Raw genomic sequence first — 21,282 nt, 5'->3', positions numbered from 1 at the left:
TTATGTGGATAGAGTTCATTCCTCTGAGGGCATGGACGCAGGGTCACCAAGCCTGCATTGATAAAAAAGGCGAGGTGGGAAGGTAACAGAGAGCTGAGGGTCTTTTGCAGGGATGAGGGTATAAGTAAGAGAGAGCATTGAAATATGATGCTGCAGAGCGTTTCTGAGGGGGTGGTGTGCCTCTCTCATATTACGGGATGGAACTATATTTGTTGCAGTTTCAGGAGGCGCTGGCTAATGTACTGAATGTCCGTTATTGTCTGGCGGGGGCACAAATAGTCAGTCTGGGCCTTTTTCTGGGTGGCAGGTTGGTATGCTTAGCCATGTTTATTGCTGTTGACAATGGCACTCCAGGCTGAAAGGGAACAGGTAGACAAGCTCATGCCCGGACTAGCCAGAAAGTGTAAGGTTCATTAGGAAGTTAAGTTATTCACAGGTTAACAGTTGGTGTTAAAATGTAAGGAAGGTAAAATACCTCAATTGATGAACATCAGCCCAGGAGGAGGTAGAGAAAGGTAGGTTTACATTTTGTGGGTGGGAGGGACTTTTAGGGGTGTGGGGTAATTTATCATAGGCAACATACTGTGTAGTGAGGTTTTAGTTTTGTAAGGCAATATACCAAGGGGTTATATTTGTGATGTGCACCTGTTTCAATAAAAGCGTCCTTTTCCATAACAAATGCGGAGTCAGTGGTCTGTGCTGCTCCCCATATTCCGCAATGCCAGGCTTGGGTGGAGCAGCAACTACCCCCAGAAGCGGCTGGGGGCAGGGTGTGCACCGGCAGCGCGGAACCAACCCCTGCTTGCTCTTTACAGTCTTTTGCTTTGGACCAGTTGCCACCTGCCACGCCCTTGAGGCCTGTAGGAAGACACATTGCGCCCACTGCATCCCCGCTCAAAATACTAAGAGGTTCGGGGATGCAGCATGTGGGGGGCACGTAGAGGGATGTGCCGGTCAGTGAGTTGGGGTGGGTGGATGGGCAAGCTCTGGCCTGGGTTTGTGAGACCTAGGGGCACAGGGAGACTGCACAGCTGGTTGGCAGGCCCAGTGTGACCCCAGATAAAGATTCACTTCCCTGCTCCTTACTGCTTATATTATCTTCAAAATAAGCTATTCAAGCCTTCTGTTCCCTGTCATCTCACAATACTGCAAATCATGAGCCCAGTTTACTGCCCCCCTCCGTCATTCATCTCGCTAATCAGTAGGGAATACCAGAAATGAAGTGGGCTGTGCTTTCAATTTCATTCTGCATGCTAAGTAGCCTGGAAAAAATAATCCTTGAGTGAACCGGTGCTGGGACGTGGCATATTTCAGATTGAGCACCCAAAGCACCAAGAGGGAATGTGTTGCAAAAAGACAGACTCTAAGAAGAAGATTACACTTAAACATAATGCCCCCTGCCGCAGCTCTTCGATACACCCTAGAGCGCTGGTTGCTGTTAATAAAAGCGGTCTATTGGCTGACTCTAATTGTTTTGTGGAGATGGTGAAAGCCACGGCAATGGCATCTCAACCACTAAGAAGCCCTGATTCTAATGCCAGTGCCCAACTGAACAGTGAGACCAGAGAGAAGGGAATGTGATCACCCATCCCTGGGCATGTTCTAGGATTTGTGGGGCCCCGGGCAGAATAGGAACATGTAAGGCCCCTCTAAGATGTGACATCAGAGAAAGTTATAGCACTTCTCTGGCATTACTGAAGCAGCTTTGCAAGATAATACTTACCTAGTGTGGATATCAATAAAATGGCTAAAACTATTAATAATAATCCTAATAAAATAAGTACATATATTTTGAAGCTATATAACATGGAAATGCATGACATTAATCAGCCTGGCTGAAAAAGCTAGGCCTCGCTCTCTCCAAAACTGATATGATTACTACTGTGTTCACTAATTGTTTCCAGATTAATTCATGATTTAAATTCCAAGTCAGACTGTCCCTGAACTATACAGGGGGACTTCAAGTGACTCCCCAGGCCTTCTTTTGCTCTAGTGAAGTTGAAGGATTTGGTATTTAGCAGGCAAAGGGATCAACACAAACAGATACATGCTACCGCAGATTCCCAAAAATAAGAAGATGAGACAGCACAAATGTCATACACAGGTGGGGTGGCTAAAACATTGGGAGACAGAAGCACCAAAGACTGGACACCTGCACATTGAGCGCATAAACATAGCGATTACACTCAAACTCAATTTTTAGGATGTGCAAAGAGCTGTACTAACAAACTTATACAGAAGAGATGGCTAAAAAGGGAAAACAGTTTGTGGCCAGGGAAAAAAGACTGCCAAAGCTATACTGAGAGCCAGTCACAAAAGAGATGCATTAAAGCAATCATTAAAGAGATGCATTAAAGCAGTAAAGCAAAAATGACTTACTATAGTAGACTCTGTGCAGTTTTCTACTATATGTAAAGGAAATGTAGCAACGTGGAAGAGGTAGGTTTGGGATGGTGATGCTTGACAGAACCTTAAAGTAATATCAGAGACTTACAGTTTCAAAAATGTAAGTCACATATCCCTAATATCAGAAAGGACACTTGCCAAATTGCAAAGGGACCAGAAACATGCCACTAAACTCATATTTAGCTTAAGAAATGACAACAAAACTGTGCCTGCCCTCAGGTAAATCTGTTGGATCTTGGTTAAATAGATAATTGAATGAAAGACCATTTCCATCATCCACATGTCACTCCAGTCACTTGCCTAATACCTAATCAAACACTTTTGGCCTTCCAACCTCCAATGCTAGATCTACAGCTCTGAACCTACTGGCTACCTACTCACATAGGTTCAGTGTTTTTTTTCAGATCACTCCATATGCATTGATGTGATCTAAGTAATGCTCCTTCACTTCACAGCTGCCCTCCTTCCCAGCAACACCCATCTCCAGTACACTCCCATCCTCCCCTCTCTTCCCATAGGAGGCTAATTGTACCTGTGATTCTGAAAAGTAGCCATTTCTTCAGGCCTCGCTGTCACTTCCTGAGGTTTAGGAGTATTTGTTGTGGGAGGCGTTGCATCTCAAACTGTGCTTGCAGAGGCTGGCATATTGTCATTCTGCACATGACAATGAGCTGGCTGGGTTGTAAGCACAGTCACACTGACTCTGTGCACACCAACCATAACCCTGTATCAGCCTTTTTTTTAGTTGTGCACTAGTGGCCAAGTAAGCCCAGGAAGGATCCCAGTTTATCCACCAGAATAAAAAATATCATCCCACTAAATGACCCGGCCATATGCAGCACACAGTGGTTCAGCGATATTTTTGTCTCTTCTACAGCCTCTTACATTTTTTGCCTATCCGGCCTACTTACATCCAGCGGTTCCCTCCATGCTCTACTTTTCACCTCATCTCTTCCAAACCAATTACCTACTTTTGCTGGTACAGCCCCCTGTTATATCTACTTAACCCACGCATTGTCTCCTTTTCACCTCTCATCTCTCCCCAAGCATCTTACCTTCTCTCTCTTCTGATTCTACCTCTCTTACATCCATATTTACTCTAAATGCTCTACTCCTTTCCTCTCTTCTTCTCACCAAGGCTCTACCTCTTGCCTCAGCTGTTTCTGCTGGTTCTGCCCTCTTTACATTACCTCTCCCTTTTCCCCAGCCTCCTCCTCTTGTTGATTCTGCCCCACTTGCATTCACATCTTTCTTCCATACGCTGCTCTTTACATTCTTCTCCCCCGGCTTCTTACCTTGTTTTAGCTGTTCTCATTTACATCAATCTCTCCTCTTGCACCCTCCCACTCTCTTAACTATTTTTACATGTGTGCATAGATTCTGCCTCTCCTAACATTACTCTCTTGTGTGACCTAATGGCTATGGCGGCCCACCGTGCATCATGGAGAGCCAAGCTTGAATCCCAGCCTCGGCTCAGCATCCTGTGAATCCAGGCAAATCTCAATGTTGGAAAACATATTAACTGTGTCTGTTGTAAAGCACTTGTATGTCCATGGCCAAGCTTTGTGCTATGTAAAACTGCCAAAAATACAATGTGAACTCCTCCTATCACCCAAGGCCGTAGTCTCATTCTCCAAGAATTAAAGATGAAGCATTAGGCTTTTATGTCAAAGAGATACCCATGCAATGGCTGAATTGTTCAGTGAGAAACTGGAAAATCTAGGATCAATCCCGGCTTCCCTGCTTGACCAAATTGTGTAATCCTAGGCAAATGCTGCCTTTCACCAGCCTCCATTTAGTTTTTTTTAAAAAATTTAAACATATTTTTAGTGGCATTTGGTGTGATAACATTTAGACAAGTACAATCATAGCATTGCATATGTCACCCTTTCAAGCACAACATAGTGTACAAATAATGGACATCTTCGAGCATCTTGTGGATATTCATTCCCTCCAATACCTGTTGTCAAGAACCTGCAGCAAACACAATGCTTGCAGCAACGGTGGAGCCCATTATCTGTAGGTTAACCTTTGGGGAGTGTGCCAATGCATTGCACTAATCAGCCTTTGTGTATCTACATTTTTAAGAGGATCAAACCTAATTTGGGAAGGAGCTTCTGAGGGGGATGCCTCCTGTATAGAACTTAACTAAGTTAACTTTCAACAAACTAGTGCATGGTGGGCAAAATAATCAGATGATCTAGGAATGATCTGAGTGAGCTCAGTGTATAGGGCGGGTGGGGTCCCATCCTAGCAACATGCTTGCCTGACAGCTTTCCCATCCTGGTCATGTTTGAGTGTGGGGAGGGGCTAGGGGGTAGGTGCTTCTCTCACCCCCATTCCAATTTAGAGGCGTGCCAAATTGCCCCGTTAGTGTCCCTCCCATTCTTGGGATCGTAAGCAGGAGACTTCCCTCACACCTGTCTCCCCAGCTACAGGTGGGTGCCCTCATCTGCCCAGATCTCACCCTGACCCCCTGCATCACTAACGGAATCATGCTCTGGGTGCTCCCAGCCATCAAGGACCTCCCTCCACTGCTTCGCTATGGGGCGCCGTTGCACCCCTCGTGATTCTCTATAAGTAGAACCAGTCCCTCTGCACCAGCCGAATAAATGAATGAATGAAGATACTTTTGTATAGCACATGGCTACCCGGAGGCATCCCAACGCTGACAACGGAAAGATCACCGTAGCAACCGGATTAAGGAAATAGCCAGGTCTTTAACAGTTTATGGAAGACAGGGTGGTTGGGTTCTTTCCGTAAGTCAAGAGGAAGAGAGTTCCACAACTTTGATGCATTACAGGAGAACATACGACCTACACTTCTGTCTTTCCCAATTTTTGGAACCATACCTAGATGTAAGTGGTCTGATCGAAGGTGTCTGTTGGCACAATAGGGACGAATAATGGACTGAATAATGGCAGGAATTTTCCCGGCCAGTGACTTGTGTACTATGCACATTGCCTTTTGTATCCTTCGCCGGTCCCGCTTTCCCGCCGCTGCATCCCCTGTGGCCCCACCCCCCTGCTCCCATTCGTCCACTCCCTCCTCCCAGCTGCCTCCTCCCTCCCACCTCCCCTTCTTATGGCGGCCGCTGCGTGGCCGCGAGCAGCGGGCACGCCGCTGGCACGCCAAAGGCGCACCTAAGGCAAGCCCATCTGCGCCGGTCCGTGCCTGTACTGCGCCCAGTGCCAGAACCCCTGGCCCCCCACAAACACCACGGTGCCGTCTCTACTACGATGCCAGAACCCTCCACACACTCAACACCGGACGAGCACACTCCTGCTTCCAGGCCGCCCGAAGCACACCTAAGGACCCTTCTCCTGCCGGAACTGCAGCTTCTCCAGCAGCAAACCCGCAAATCCACATACCAGGACAGCACGCAACCAACTCAGATGCATACTCCTGAACACCCGCTCCGCATGCAAACATGCTGTCGAACTCTGGGACCTGCTCGTCACGTCCTCCACGGACGTCGCCTTCCTGACAGAGACCTGGATGAACGACTCCTCTGCACCCGACATCGCCATAGCCATCCCGGACGGCTACAAGATCTCCCGCAGAGACCGCACCAATGGAGTAGGAGGTGGAATCGCCATCATCCACAAATCCACCCTCAAGGTCTCAACCAACTCTGATGACACCCTCAACACACCGAACACCTGCACTTCCAGATCCACACTGATCCCAAAACCACCCTCAGAGGAACTCTGGTCTACATCCTCCTCGGGTAACCTGAACTTCCACCTCGAGAACAAAGACACCAACTCCACCAGCCTGCTCGACAACCTCACCAACCTCGGACTCAAACAGCTTGTCACGACTCCCACCCACTCCGCCAGACACACGCTTGATCCCATCTTCTCCGCAAGCTCCCCAATCTCTTTCAGCCACACCACCGAACTCCACTGGACCGATCATCGCTGCGTCCACTTCACCTTCGAGAAGCCTACCATGCACCACCGCACCCAACAGATCCCCCGCCGCTGCTGGAGCAAAATCTCCATAGACCAGCTACACATCACCCTCGCCCGAAGCCCACCCACAGACCCCACCGACCCCGACGCCACCGTCAGCAACCTCAGATGCTGGCTCAACAACTGTGCCAACACCCTTGCCCCGATCAAGAACCCCTCCAACAGTCGCAACAACAAGACTGCCAGCTGGTTCACCGCAGACCTCCAGACCTCCAAGCAAAACTTTTGAAAGCTGGAGAAGAAATGGCACCACGAACAGACACCAGAGAACCAAGCAGCCCACAAGAACGCCATGCGCCAACATCACCACCTCATCAGATCCGCCAAAAAGACCTCCTTCAAGGACCGCCTCGACAACAACGCACACAACAGCAAAAAGCTCTTCAACATTGTGAAGGAACTCTCCAAACCCAGCTCCAGCACCAACGACATCCCACCTTCGCAAGACCTGTGCAACTCCCTGGCCTCCTTCTTCCACCGCAAGATCACAGACATCCACGGCAGCTTTGACAACCAGTCCACCACGGCAGCCAACGACACCTCACACCCCACGGCCACCCCCTACTCACCTGGACCAACATCAACGACAACGACACCATCAAAATCATGAACACCATCCACTCCGGCTCCCCGTCAGACCCGTGCCCTCACCACATCTTCAACAAAGCCAGCGCCGCCAGCGCCACCATCGCACCCCACCACCGCAGAGCCATCAACATCTTCTTCGAGACCGCAACCTTCCCAGAGAGCTGGAAGCCTGCTCAAGAAAACCCAAAGCAGACCCCAAGGACCTCAAGAACTTCCGGCCCATCTCCCTGCTCCCATTCCCAGCGAAGGTCATCGAGAAAACTGTCAACAAACAGATGACCCGCTACCTCGAGGAGAACAACATCCTGGACCCGTCCCAGTCCGGGTTCCGCAGCAACTACAGCACCGAAACTACCCTCATCACCGCCACCGATGACATCAGGGCCCTGCTGGACAACGGCGAGACCACGGCCCTCATCCGCCTGGACCTATCAGCCGCTTTCGACACAGTCTGCCACCGCACCCTACGCACTCGCCTTCACAACGCAGGAATCCGAGGCAAAGCACTGGAATGGACCACCTCCTTCCTCTCCGGCAGAACGCAGTGCATCTGCCTCTCCCCCTTTCGATTCGAAGCCACCAGGATCATCTGCGGCGTACCCCAAGGATCCTCCCTCAGCCCGATGTTGTTCAACATCTACATGGCCCCGCTTGCCCACGTCGCCAGACTGCACAACCTCAACATCATCTCTTACGCCGACGACACACAACTGATCCTCTCGCTCACCAAGGACCCTCTCATCGACAAAACCAACCTCCACAAAGGAATGAAAGCCGTCGCCGAATGGATGAAGAACAGCCGCCTGAAGCTGAACTCGGACAAGACGGAGGTCCTCATCCTCAGCTCCACCCCCTCTGCGTGGGACGACTCCTGGTGGCCGACCGCCCTGGGAGCAGCACCAACAGCAACCGACCACACACGCAACCTGGGATTCATCCTCGATTCAACACTCTCCATGACCAAGCTAGTCAACGCCATCTCATCCTCCTGTTTCAACACCCTCCACATGCTCCGAAAGATCTACAGGTGGATCCCCACCGACATTAGAAGAACGGTCACCCAGGCCCTCGTCAGCAGTAGACTGGACTACAGAAACACCCTCTACGTGGGAGCCCCGGCCAAACTGCTGAAACGACTGCAACGCATACAGAACACCTCTGCACGCCTGGTCCTCGACATCCCTCGCCACAGCCACATCACACCCCACCTGAGAGACGAGCACTGGCTTCCCGTCAACAAGAGGATCACCTTCAAGCTCCTCACCCACGCACACAAAGCACTCCACAACACCGGACAAGCATACCTCAACAAACGACTCACCTTCTACACCCCAAACTGCCAGCTCCGCATCGCCGACCTCGCCCTCGCCACCGTCCCCCGCATCCGGAGAGCAACCACCGGCGGCAGATCATTCTCCCACCTCACCGCCAAGTCCTGGAACACCCTCCCCATCCTCCTACTGGGAATTGAAGACCTACTTACCTTCAGGGGGCTACTCAAGACGTGGCTGTTTGAGCAGTAGCAGCAGCACTCCCCCCCCCCACCAGTGCCTTGAGACCCTCACGGGTGAGTAGCGCTCTTTATAAATGTCTTGATTGATTGATTGATTGCCTTGAATTGAACTCTCTCCTTGATCGGTAGCCAATGAAGGTATTTTGGGGTTGGTTTTGCTGATTGGAATTTTGGAATGTTCAGAAGAATTCTGGCTGCCCAATTCTGTACTGTCTGCAGTTGGACAATGTTGCACAGGGAGCACCTAGATAAAGGGCATTACCATAGTCAAGGCGCGACAGAATGAGAGCCTGAACCATCAGTTTCCTGGCCTTTAAAGGAAGGAGAGGGAGGACCTTCCAAAGAATCCTCAGGATACCATAGCATGAGGTAGCCACCTTGCGTGCCTGAGCCTTGAAGGTCAGGTCCTGGTCTTCCCAGATACCTAGGCACTTTATCTGGGGCTTGGGAGTAGGGACAGGGCTCAATGTATTTGGCCATATAGTGTTAAAGTCAATGGGAGACCTGTTCCCCAGGACCATCAGCTCGTTTTTTTCCCCATTTAATTTCAGAAAGGAATTATCCATCCACTTAGCAGTCTCTTACAAACACTGTCGAATGTTGGGGGATGCGATGTCGGCATGGTTGAGTCCTACCACCAGTTGGTTGCCCATTGAGTCAAATTTCTCGCCCAGGCCCCCACTATGGGCCTGCCAATGGACTTACAGGCCACTGCTATCTTCCTCCTGGCCAGGACCAAGGAGAGATCAATAAACCTGTTCCCAATCCTCCATTTGGGTGGTCGAGGAAAAAGTCCCAGCAGACAGACCTCAATAGTGGAATCAAGTGTGCATCTCAATGCGGCACCCACTGCCACCAATAACTTGTCTCAGAACCGATGCAGTGTGGTGCATGCCCAAGTCATGTGTACAAAATCTGCATCACTACAATTACACCTCGGGACACAGCGGGATTCGCCTCCATAGGCAACTTGGAGTTTGTGGGATGTCATGTAGGTCATATACAAGTAATTAAACTGTGTGCATTTTGATCTCGTGTTCCTTGACACCATCTTAGGGTAGGCCTAAACTCTATTCTAGTCTGAGTCCGAGATTTCCTTATCCAAAACTGTTTCCCACCGCCGTCGCTACTTTGACAAAGATTTGCGAATCATCTCTGACAACGAGCTATAGAACTATTTCACCAAGTGCTTTGCCGTGACCAGGGTGAGCAAAGCTTGGAGTACCCTATGTGTTGTGGGTTCTGCCAGCTTTCATTTAGTTAATTATCACAGATCAGAACACATTTAAATACATGCAGTCGGGGTGTGTCCTGTACAATACCTCTTAACTTTGATGTAATAGACTATAATTTTGCTCCTTATTTACCAATGATCGAGTCCACATATAGGGTGCACTTGTACCCTGACATGTCTCCTAGTCAAGGCCACTGGAATTATGCAATTTTATGGTCCCTGCATTTTCCACATATTTATGGATTTGCCACATAAGCCATCTGCTGCATAATTTGCAATTTTTATTTGTTTTAAAGGTTTCTAGTCGAACGCGTCCAAAGTTACTAAAAATGCAGCAGCGCGTGCTGCTGCACAGTGGAAAGCCCTTTGCTTTAACTATTCATCTTTCTGTTGCTTATTGATGGATTTTCTGGATTTGGGTGTCAGACTGGTACTAATGAAATGAAACCTTTGCCCAGATAGGAATAATATGACAATAAAAATGACAAAATAATGAGATAGGACTATCACAAAATGCGCTGCATTGTGGTACATAATTTGCCTTTTCTTGCTGCATAAATGAGTAAACCCTGCCGCCTAATTCTAGTGGCCACGCTCTTAGTTCACTAGCACAATTGTAATCTGGGCAGGTGCAGGAATATTTTTTAGTTCATGTTTAAAAACTCTCACTTTTACTTAATGCTTCTCAATGCAGTGATATAATCTGATGAATTAAGGTAAAACGCTTCTCCGTGTTGAATATGCTTTTTGCATTTTTATGACACTGTCACCCATGCTAGGTGAGTAAGGCCCATTGGGGATGAGACATGATTCTTTCTTTTGTTGTGAGCCCTTTAGGACACCCTGCTTTTGCTTCACACACTTGAACCCTTTCAGCTCATGTCAGTGAGTCCCAGGGGAGGGAGCCCCTCCCTTGGGCTTCGCAGCGCTGCACCACTGCTGCACCACTGGTGCTCACTGCGCCTCATAACACTTAGGCATTTTGAAAGGTGGTGCTCTGGTGCGGGGCCCCTTAGTGACCAGAAGCGAGGCCCAGGGCATCTGCCCACACTTCCCATGGCTAGCACCGGCCTGAACCAACCCTATAACACAAGCCAGCGGGATGGTATAAAGCACACCTCAGGAGCAGCAAGGTTTTGCGAACGAATTCCAGTCGGTTGAGGCCTGGAAGCGTTTGAGAAAAAAATTGCACCATCATCTATTTGGAAATAATGCCCTGGCCATTAGTCACTCCATGGGCAGGAGCGAGCTAAGGTGTGAGTCTGTTGTTTGTTCTGCCTCTGAAGAAGGTCATGACGTCATCAAGAGGTGCCCGGAATAGGAGATTTAAGGCACAGTGAGGCAAGGGATCTGCCACTTTTCCTCTCCACCATCAAAATTGTCTCTCCCCAGTGAGTCTTTTTCGGGGGGGGGGGCAACTAGCACGTTGTGAGCGCACTATTGTATTGTATTGTATTGTAATTGCATTTATATAGCGCTTACTACCCCTGACGAGGCGTCGAAGCGCTATGAAGAAGAACACTCACTTCCGTATTATATGGATGGTGCCTCGTTGGGCCAAGACGTTTAAAAGCATCTTTTTGATACATTGGAAAAAACATCAAGGACACTAGAATTCCAGTCAAACAGTTCTGACATCGAGATATCTCTGTTGGAAACAAGAGCACAGTATATTGCAACCATTGACTCCCTTTTCACACTACAGTTAAGGAATTATTGGTGGGTACTCCGGCGGGGACTCAGACAGTTTAGACCTGCCCTATACAGGCATGCTTGTGAGAGCCAATTTTGGAAAAGCGAACATCTCTTCTTTCCACCTTACTCTCTACTTTGGTTGATGAAGCTAAATGTTCTATAGGCCATGTGGCCTCACAGAGCAAGTCTAGAGCTCACAATTTCAAACCTAGAAGCCCTAAAAGAGGCAACTACAACTATAATCCTGCACAAGCATCAACCTCCAATTCAGTCATCTCTACATGCAGCAGTAATCCGAGGTGACTCTGGCCATGCCTTCAGTGCGATTTTAACGCAAGGGAAAACATCTAATCAGCAACAGCGCTATTGAATTAAAAGACTCTTCAGGGGCTTCACAGCTTTCTTCCCCTGTCCCATCAACCTAGTGAAGTAGTTAAATCTGCACTGTCAAAAGGGAAGCGCAAAAGACTAAGGAGGCAAATTAAAAGATGAGAAAGTAAACAAAAGCCCAATGAATAAAGGAATCAATCTCAAAATTCTTCCTAATTTTTAGAGCTTCGTCTGCATGCTTAGACACTGCAGTCAGTTAAGTGAGTGTAGTTAAACCAGTATCCGCTAATCCAAAAATAGAGCTAAAAGAAAGCAAAAACGCACCACAAAAGCTGACGGAACGAGAAATTTGGCCAAAAGGCAGCAGGGCTCTAATTCTGTACCAGTATCTGATTCAGTCTAGGCTCCTGATTGTAAGGACCTAAGGACAGGTAGCCCTGCATTCCATCTGCACCAAGGCAACCAAGTCATGGGAAAGACAAGGAGGTCCCCACTTCCCCTTAGCCACCCGATAGATCATCTTTGAAATTTAAATATGGTCCACTTCCATCCATGGATTTAGAGAGCCAGGATATAAGCCATAGCTGCAGGAGTCCTTCAAAACTAGAGGAAAATTAAAGAGAAAGGGACTGTTTCTTGTTGCCTTTAGAATCAAATAGTCATCAGGCGGCAGTGCCTCTTTCTCAACACCGTCTATTGAGGTGCAATGACTATTCCAGAACTAAGACTGCCTTCTATCCCGAATATAAATTCAGAGGGCAAAATGATATCCTTAATAGGGGGGACATCTGAAGGCTTATTGCTTCTCTCAGTGATCTCAAGCCTCTAACATTAGCTGATATTGAAGCTGTTGAATTTAAGTCATCAGTAGAGGGGAGGCGAAACAACACCTCAATCGTCACTTGGGCTTCCGAGGACATTACAAATCTAAACCTATCAAAAGCAGGAGATAATTGCAGACAGGGTCATCACCGTGACCAGACCACCAGATGCAAGGTACCCAAAGTTATTGTTGGAAGAATCTCAGAAGCCAGTGGACACTGAACTAAAGCCCCACCTGGAAAGGCCTTGAATGCCGAGCTTTGAAGCAATTCTAAAAGACGCAAGGGGATCTGGTGTAAACCATAAGACATCAGATCCTGAAAGGGTTCTAGTGTCATAAAATAATATACGAAGCCGTCAGTGCAAGCTAGACCATCTCCCACACTGTGAGGCAGAAGACTGGGGATTATTCCTGCTTGCTTTGATTGGCAATAAAAATGCATGACCCGATCCTCGGGATAATAATACTATGGGAGAACCAGTTTCACCTGTGAACTATGCGACAGGCCAGGGTCTTCAATTACCTGCTGGGAGGGTCGCGGAATTGTGAAGCCCACCGGGGGTCAGAAAGGTCCTTGTTGCCCAGTACATTGATTTTCAAAATACATAAAAAGCTGGAAATGTACTGAGTACGAGACCATTGCTTTGTTATCATGGAATAAAACTGGTCTAAAGAATACATTGTTAGATCCTGAATGGCATGCTTTTATTGATCAATATGACCTCTGTTTACTGCAGAAAACTGGGCAATGGAACCGGTGTTAAATTGGGTTTTTCAACCTTCTCAAAACCTACACTTCCACCTAAGTCAGGAAAGGCTTCTAGTGGACTAATTATTTGGGTTAATATAACACTAAATTGCAAGGTGAAAAGATTGGATATTGATATGCCAGATATTTTAGGGTTCAGTCTGAGAGGAAATAAGGGTTGCACATGGAATGTTTATAACATTTATATTCGGCCCATTCCACGAAATAGAGAGTCACCCTTAATATCTGGACATACATTTGAACAACCTTTCTAAAAGGCCTCCCCTGTTATTGGCATGTGATTTTAATATTACTTTTGAACCTCTTGTCTGCTTACATTCAGTTACAGAGAAAGAGGATGAAGCAAGGTGCATCCCTGGTCTGGCTATAAAATCGCTTCAACCGTGCACTGTATGGGACACACAACTGATTCCCTTGACTCTCACATGTCCTGAGAGCTCATTACAATCTGATTACAAGGTCGCTCGCTCTTGGTTAAGGAATGGGCTTGCACTTACGAAATGGTCGGTGCTCTAGTAGGATTGGTTATGCATTGTTGGACGTGAGGTATTGGAGCATTATGGTTAATTTTACTATGGAACTCAGAAATGATAGTGATCACAATGCATTGCACCTCACTCTTCAGAATTCCCTGACACTATACTTTAGCGAGCGGCAAACTATATTCTATTAAGCCCATAATATGGAATAATCATAGGGTAGTGAAAGGGCCTAGTGTTTTTTTTAAAACAGATTTTATTGGGGTTTTACAAGTTATGCATTAAAGATGAACATTATGATTGAGATATCATTTGTGAGTCATCAACGATTTAAGTTTATGTTCAATCCCCTCAGAGTAAGAAACATTCTCATTCCCCACCCACCATGTGAAAGAGCCTAGTGTTGTAGGCAATGCTCCATACCAAAATCTATAATATCTTCTGTTCTGCTCTAGCTCCTTTTGTTGATTTACCCTACGGGGACATCCCCATAGGAGCAATTCACACAGCATTAGTTAATTAATTAAAAATAATGTTTTCTTGAATCAACTAGAAATAGGGTAGGAAGGATATACTATGCAATACTAATTTGATAAGAATGGTCAGAAGTAACTATAATCAAGTACTGGTGGCTAGCAAGAAGCCATGGGATGAAGCTTATTGGGCAGAGCTACTCCAAGCCACCATAAGACGAGATATGTCATGCTTTTGGTGCATTGTAGCCCAGGGCAACCAAGAGGGAAATTTCGGATGGACCATTACATACATAAGTGGGCACAACACTTAAGGAGCTTATGTTCGAGAGCAATAATCATACTAACGTAGATTGAGTTGATTGCCATCTATGTGACTCCAAAATGAGGGGTAAGAATGAATTGTCTTTCTCTCTATTAGATACCCAGAAGTCTACTGACTTATTGTGTTTCATGTGGTTTGCCCCAAATAGACAATGAGTATTGAGTGTTCAACCACCTTACTGTTCATCATCCATCTCTGATTATCTTTAGTAAAAGGTATCCTCACACGCATAAAACTGCTAAAGACCTGGATCTTTAATCTCCCGGACGATCACTCCAAAGCTTCCATCTAATCCTCTTGCACTGGCTCACTTAGGTTCCCTAGCGCCAAGATGCTCCCTCCGGAGCGAACGTCGCGCTCTATAAATACCCCACAAATATACAAATATATATAAAAGAAAATGGGATATCCTGTTACAGTGGGAGTAATGCGATACACGCAAATAATCTTCTTCACCTCTCTTTTTCAATCAAACGCTTTTGTTCTTGCCAATTGTAGTGTTTCTTTTACTATGTTAAATTTCTCAATTTCTCCATTGCCCTGAAGGCGGTACACTGAAGTGTGCTTGAGTGAAACACTGTTTCTGTTTAAAGATAGATTTAATTCAACAGAGATAAACCGTGCACAATTATCTGAGAGTTCATTTTTCTAGGAAGACCCTCTCTGTAAAAAAAACCCCTCTACATCTGCACTGGTATCAGCAAACTCCACAAATCTAATTTCTGCTCACTTAGAAAAGTAAATCGGGTCATCACAAATAGATTCCTTCCATCAGGTTACATCACCGGTCCCATAATATCAATAACTACTGTCTTCCAAACCACGCTGAGACACTCCACCGGATGAAGCGATGGTCTCAAAGTGGCCTGTGACTTATCTGCCCCCTCACTTTCACCACATGGTATTACAAGGGCTTCCATTTCGTTGTCTAATCCTGGCCACCAGTAAAATTCCTTCACTCTCCCTTTAAGTCTGACAATCTCCAAAAGTTCTTCATAACACCACTCCAAAATTATTTTCCCTGACTAGTTCGGAAGAATAACCTTGAAACCTCTAAGTAGATCGCCATCTTCCATTTATATTTCACTGCGAATTTCCCCAAAAGGTTCAATTTTAGAATTGCCTTAAGTATTCATGCAACTCTTGCAAAAGTTCATCTCCATCTTTGGCTTTGATCGAGTCTTCTCATGAAACACTCTTCCAGCCTTCATAATTCAACTACACCACACTCAAATCCTCTATACTCTCCTGAGAAACTTCTTCCAACTGCAAAGATAATATACTCAAGCAGTCGGCTACTCTGTTTTTAACACCTGGAATATACTGTACACTGCAAGCTGCACTGGTGTTGCTTGGAGGGCAGGACTACATTGCCCATACTCCCACATGCCTGGAGGAGGCGGGGTTTGCACCAGTGGGTGGCCCTAAGTCCATACCGGGAATTCCGCTGCATGAAATGTGCATGGTATGCCACCGAGGGCATGCCCAAGTGAAGACTGAGCCAAGAGCTGGCCTGTCTGCGGCCGACCAAGGCTGTGCTGGGCCACCACCTTGCCTCCTTTATGACGAGCCACTAAGAAGATATCAAATTCTAAAGGTACCTAAGCTATTGCCTCCCTGTGTTTTTGAACTGACTTCCTTTGTCAATCCGACGTGGGCAATTTGTTCCATTAGGTGTCTCTTTAGCTTGCCCAGCCTACTCCGGGTTTTTGGCCCTAACCCCTGTCATATGAACTTTCCTGATTTTTCTATAGCTCCTTTCTTTGGACTCTTTGACTATAGGCATGGGGAAGAGGATAGCCCCAAGCTCGAAAGCTGCTACGGAAACACATAGTTCACCCTTAGACACTATTTTGGCGCGGGCTGTCGACCTGGCAAAAAGGCGTCTTTCTTTGAACATTAGTCATTTGCCTTTTCCATCTACCTCCGCTGATATCCACTCAGCTGAGCAGCAGAGGTTGTGGACAGTGTGGCTAACATGGATTCAACAACTGGTTGTCCGATTCTTGTACAGGAGCAATTGTGTCAACAGAGGTAGCATATAAGCAGTCCAGCAGCAAAAGAAAGACTAAGTTTGCTACCCACCGACCTGAGGGCCCCCGATAAACAATCCAGAGTCACTGCACGCCTTGGATCCGAAAATCTTAGGTGGTCGCGATGATCTAACTTACTCCCCTTTAATTGACAAGCTCACAACTGTATTTAATAGGTTTATTGCACATTTAGTGGAGAAAATTGTATATTTGGATGCAGTGGTTGCAAAAGAATCCAAACACTGTCAACAAATAACTATCCCCACTTCCCCTGAGGCTCCATCACTTATCGCCTCAGTACTGCCAGTGATGAAGGCCAATGGATTTCCTGACAACACTGCCATGATAACAGAGTATACTTGGAAAGCCCCTTCAAGGTTGGGACAAAGGAACCTACCAAGGCACAGCCCTGGTAGTGCTTTTCATGGTCCTGGCCTGCCCAATTCTATGTCCACCTGTACTCTGAGCACCAAGTAGTCTCCACTCAGTTTGAATCTCCCCCTTAAAAGCAGTCCATTTGGTGTAGTTATGACTAATGTACTGAAGCCAGCTGAAACAATAACTGAATCTATCTCCCAGCTAAAAACAAGGTGTGGTATTGGCTCACCAAACATACAGACTTTAAACTCCGGGATTCTAATAACATTCTTTTTGTGCAGAGAGTTAATTTGTCTGGGGTGGATTTCACCAGTGCAAGCCAGCCTTGAATTTTCTGTGTTTGCTTCCGAATGAATTCACATGTGGGAAGTTTTCTTAAATCGGCTTTACGCAACGGAAATCTGATGAATGTCTGAATTTCTTTCCTATCATTTTTAATTGTATCTCTGTGCTGAATTTTTACCATGATATTTTGAACCAGGTGACTGTTATTAAATAATTAAATAAAGCTTATGATGATGATGATGATGATACTGTACACTACAATCACAATCTAACAACCTCACAGCAAATCTAGCAGTTCCGAGAGTGGATCTAGTAACCCTCTTGTAGTTAAAACATGTACTAAGGGTTTCTGATCACATCTTACAACAACATGTTATCCCCAAACATATTGCCTATAGTGGTCTAGACCCCAAACAACAGCTAGGGATTCCTTTTCTTTTACTGAATACCATGTCTCAGCTGGAGACAAGGAAGTTGAGGCAAATGCAATTGTCAATTCTTTGCCTCTGTGATCCTTTTGAATTAACACAGTCTCTAATCCCTTACAACTAGCATCAGTGGTTAGAATAGTTTGTAAGGTAGAATCAAAACTTTGGATAGGGTCAGCAGTACACAATTCACTTGTTAAAAACAAAAGTTCTTGTTGACAACTATCTAACCAGACAAATTTGATTTTATTCTTAAATAATTGTCTCATAGTATAGTTTTTTCAGAAAACGTTTAAATAGATTTCGAATAAAACTCAAGAAACCAAGTAAAGGCCTTAACTTATCCTTATTAATGGGAAATGGTGCATCAGCAATAGCTCATAACAAATTTGGTTTTGGTCTAATGCCTTTGTAACTGACTCTTGCCCAAGATAATTACATTTTTGTACAGCAGATTTACATTTTGCATACTCTGCAATCAAGCCACACTCTCTCAAGGTACGCAACACTTTTTTAGACGTTGATCATCGATTTCCTTTTATTCTCCCATAATTACAATGTCATCTCAAAAAAAACATCACACCCTCATGAGAGCGGAACAAGGTGAGCATTAACTTTTGAAACACTGCCGCGGCTGAATCAAACCAAAAACGGCATGCATAAGAATTGGAAACAACTCATAGGAGTAATGAATGATGTACATTTCTATCGCAGGATGTAAGTGAATCTAGTGTTATGCCAATGACAAGTCAATAGAAGGAAAACATTGCATTCATTTCGTGAATGCCGGCATTTCATTTCACTTAGGCAAATGGAACCTTTCCACGAACATATTCTAATTACAATCCCCAAATCCACACACAAACAAATCTTTCAATTAGAATGCCTAGCTAATACCAAGGGTGAAATCCATTCAGAAGCTTCAATAAGTTCAATGATGCCATCTTTGAAAAGTTTCCCAGTTTCATTGTTTACTTCATCCCTCACTATCATGGGTACGTTCCTTGGTTTATTCCCCTCAGGTGTTGCATTTCTGTTTTGAATTATTCTATGGGTAAAACCTTTTAAGACACCAATTTCACCAGAAAGCGCACCTGAGAACTAATTCAGTATGTATTGGCTGACTACATCACCTTCTCTCACAACCATTACTTATTCTGGACTATTTTGATTCAAAATGATATCCAGAGCCTGTTGGTCAATCGCTCCAAGAACAGATGGACTTTCTTCATTTCCATAGCTTTCCTATTTTTGAATTCAAAGGAAACTGTGTGATATAACCTATCATGGGTATTGGGTCCCCAGTTAAAACTTTCCAGTCTCACATCAGGCAGTAACAATTGTTCACCTAGAATCTTGTCAAATTTGTATTTCTAAGTGTTCTGGTCAATAACAGCATATGGACAGCGGGAATCTGTAACAATTGACATTTCCACACACCCCAACTTAATATTACTCACTGGTTTACTACGCAATTTTGTATTAAGAACACATACTCTGCTCTCAGGATGTCTATCAGCACTAACACTCAATAGACATTCATTACTTCCATCTGATTCTGTACTATTTTTCTCAGAACCTGAATTTACTTCCTTCTTCACCATTTTCCTTTATCTTGAATCTTTTTACAAACTCTAGAAAACTTATCCTGAATTCCACAGAAGGAACACTTCTGATTTATTGCTGGAAGTGTTTTACAATAACCCAACCATTTCTTACTCCCAACCTGTAACAAGTTCTTCCATCACTTCCTTTACTCACATCCTTCTTTTTGCGAGCATTACTGCGTTAGTAGATAATTTTCCTTTCCTTGTATCCTCTTTACGTTTAATCTTTCCACTTCGTACCTTGCCGACATAATCCTTGCTACCTTTGTTTCTATCACTCATGGCTGTCTTCGTGCACTTGCTAGAGATTTAAGCCTTTCAAACTACCGAAGTTACAAGTATGCGCATGTTTTTAAGACTTCCATGTTTTGTATCCGTTCTTGTTTCCTTTGAAAATTGTGACAATCTATAGCAATACAAATGCAAGGTGCAAAATGCTCATCTAAATCCATCAACACATGCGAGAAAACCCCTCCCTTTGCATTTTTTTCCATTGAATTGTTAGTTCTCAAACCTTCAGGATCCCAATGTACATAATAAAGTTTTCTTCTTCCTCTCAGGTGAAATGTCATCATCGTCGGTAGTTTCAATGTAATTAATAACGGGCTCCTTGCACTCAGGCCATTTTAAGGGTGGTTGGCCTTTAACTGTTGTAAAAGGAAGATGAGGAGTTAAGAAGAAAGTTACTGAAAGCTGAAAGATACTTGAAGTATTTTAAGAAAGTATGTAGTGCAAAATTAAAACGTTCTTATTCAAAATATTAAGGGCCAGATGTACGACCGTTTTTGCATGCGCAAACAGGTTTGCGCATGCAAAAACAGCAAGGGTCATGTACAAAGCCTATTTAGCGAGTGGCAATTTATTTGCGACTCGCTAAATAGGTTTTTGGACTCGCTATTTGGAAGGGGCGTTCCCTTCCTAATAGCGAGCGCAAGCCCATGTATGATGTTGTGCATCCGCAATTGCGGGCGCAAAACAATAGCAAATTAACACCTTCTTGAAGAGGGTGGTAATGCACTCGTAAAAGGTAAGAGGTCCCCAGGGGACCCCTTCCTTTTGGAAAAGCAGGGGAAAATATTTGTTTAAGGGCAGGCAGTGGTCCCAGGGACCACTGCCTGCCCTTAAAAAATTTAACAAAAACGTTTCATATTTCTTTTTTCAATGCATCCCGTTTTTCTTTAAAGAAAACGGGCTGCATTAAAAAAAACTGCTTTATTTAAAAGCAGTCACAGATATGGTGGTCTGCTGACACCACACCTGGGAGGACCTGCCATTCCCAATAGGGTCACAAATTGCGAGAGGCTCTTTAATATTCATGAGCCTCTCAAATTGTGACCCCATTGGGAATCGCAAACCGTGTGATACACACTGTTGTACATCCAAAATAGCGCTTCGCAAAGTGCGAGTCGCAAAAAACTCGCAATTTGAGAGGCGCTATTTTGCGCGTCGTACATCTGGCCCAATGTGTCATGAACAAAGTCACAGAAAAGCAAAATTAATTGTACTTTCAACACCTCACCTAATAAAAGTTTACTGCACCTAGCAGAAACATATGGATTAACAATAAACTTTACCAATTCATTAGAGGAGGACATAAGAAAGAACCAACAGGTAGCAGGAACAACTCAACCATTGGACAAATGAAGATGTCAGTACTTCAAAAGGAATGCGCACATCAACTGCAATGTGCAAAGTAGAACTGCTGAAACAAGAGGAAACTCCTAAACGAAACCTCGAGTTCCGCGTTTCGATGAAACATTGTTCGAAAATGGGCCCTTGCAAGGTTAACCACCCGATACACATTTCCAGATCCAAAATGACCACCAGCAATCGAGATCACATGTTGCACGTCACCATATCTCCATGGGGCAATGCAAAAAAAATAATTAATGTGTGTCCTCATGTAACGTAACTGATGCTATGTAAAGCGCTTTCATAC

This window comes from Triturus cristatus, chromosome 7 (assembly GCF_964204655.1).
Source record: "Triturus cristatus chromosome 7, aTriCri1.1, whole genome shotgun sequence".
Lineage (NCBI taxonomy): Eukaryota > Metazoa > Chordata > Amphibia > Caudata > Salamandridae > Triturus > Triturus cristatus.
Note: the sequence above shows the minus strand (reverse complement) of the source record.